Source organism: Rattus rattus, chromosome 7 (assembly GCF_011064425.1).
Source record: "Rattus rattus isolate New Zealand chromosome 7, Rrattus_CSIRO_v1, whole genome shotgun sequence".
Taxonomy (NCBI): Eukaryota; Metazoa; Chordata; class Mammalia; order Rodentia; family Muridae; genus Rattus; species Rattus rattus.
The window spans coordinates 45,834,452-45,836,458 of NC_046160.1; positions in this window are offsets into that span (position 1 = coordinate 45,834,452).

The following is a 2,007-nucleotide window of genomic DNA, read 5'->3' on the forward strand; positions in this document are numbered from 1 at the left end:
TGTGTGCTTTTTCTTCTCTTTGTTTTGTTGCCAAGACGATTAGTTTCTTACCTCTTCTTGGGTATAGCTTGCCTCCTTATGTTGGGCTTTACCATTTATTATCCTTTGTAGTGCTGGATTTGTAGAAAGATATTGTGTAAATTTGGTTTTGTCATGGAATATCTTGGTTTCTCCATCTATGTTAATTGAGAGTTTTGCAGGATACAGTAGCCTGGGCTGGCATTTGTGTTCTCTTAGGGTCTGTATGACATCAGTCCAGGATCTTCTGGCCTTCATAGTTTCTGGCGAAAAGTCTGGTGTGATTCTGATAGGTCTGCCTTTATATGTTCCTTGACATTTTGCCCTTACTGCTTTTAATATTCTTTCTTTATTTTGTGCGTTTGGTGTTTTGACTATTATGTGACGGGAGGTGTTTTTTTTCTGGTCCAATCTATTTGGAGTTCTGTAGGCTTCTTGTATGCCTATGGGTATCTCTTTTTTAGGTTAGGGAAGTTTTCTTCTATGATTTTGTTGAAGATATTTACTGGTCCTTTTGAGCTGGGAGTCTTCACTCTCTTCTATACCTATTATCCTTAGGTTTGATCTTCTCATTGAGTCCTGGATTTCCTGTATGTTTTGGACCAATAGCTTTTTCCGCTTTACATTATCTTTGACAGTTGAGTCAATGATTTCTATGGAATCTTCTGCTCCTGAGATTCTCTCTTCCATCTCTTGTATTCTGTTGGTGAAGCTTGTATCTACAGCTCCTTGTCTCTTCTTTTGGTTTTCTATATCCAGGGTTGTTTCCATGTGTTCTTTCTTGATTGCTTCTATTTCCATTTTTAATTCCTTCAACTGTTTGATTGTGTTTTCCTGAATTCTTTCAGGGATTTTTGTGTCTCCTCTCTATGGGCTTCTACTTGTTTATTTATGTTTTCCTGGAATTCTTTCAGGCATTTTTGCGATTCCTCTCTGTAGGCTTCTACTTGTTCTTTAAGGGAGTTCTTCACGTCTTTCTTGAAGTCCTCCAGCATCATGGTCAAATATGATTTTGAATCTAGATCTTGCTTTTCTGGTGTGTTTGGATATTCCATATTTGTTTTGATGGGAGAATTGGGCTCGATGATGCCATGTAGTCTTGGTTTCTGTTGCTTGGGTTCCTCGCTTGCCTCTTTCATCAAATTATCTCTAGTGTTACTTTGTTCTGCTATTTCTGACAGTTGCTAGACTGTCCTATAGGCCTGTGTGTCAGGAGTGCTGTAGACCTGTTTTCCTCTCTTTCAGTCAGTTATGGGGACAAAGTGTTCTTCTTTCGGGCGTGTAGTTTTTCCTTTCTACAGGTCTTCAGCTGTTCCTGTGGACCTGTGCCTTGAGTTCACCAGGCAGGTCACTTGCAGCAGAAAAGTTGGTCTTACCTGTGGTCCCGAGGCTCAAGTTCGCTCGAGGGGTGCTGCCCACGGGCTCTCCGCGGCGGCAGCGACCAGGAAGATCTGCGCCGCCCCTTCCGGGAGCCTCCGTGCACCAGGGTTCCAGATGGATTCTGGTGCTTTCCTCTGGAATCAGTAATGTGTGCAGAGAGCAGTCTCTTCTGGTTTCGCAGGCGTGTCTGCCTCTCTGAAGGTTTAGCTCTCCCTCCCACGGGATTTGGGTGCAGAGAACTGTTTATCCGGTCTGTTTCCTTCAGATTCCGGCGGTGTCTCAGGCAGGGCTCCTGCCGCTCCTGGGCCCTCCCCCACAGGAACCCAGAGGCCTTGTACAGTTTCCTTTTGGGCCAGGGATGTGGGCAGGGGTGGGCAGTGTTGGTGGTCTCTTCCGCTCTGCAGCCTCAGGAGTGCCCACCTGACCAGGCGGTAAGGTCTCTCTCCCACGGGGTCTGGGAGCAGAGCGTATGTATGACTTTTATGCCACATTTTAATGTACACACTTTTAATGGAGCCTGAGGCAACCATTTGATGGTTAACTCATCTTTGTTCTTTCCCAGAGGATAAGAATGATAAGCCTTCTCAGCCCAGCCTTCTAGCTTTCCCT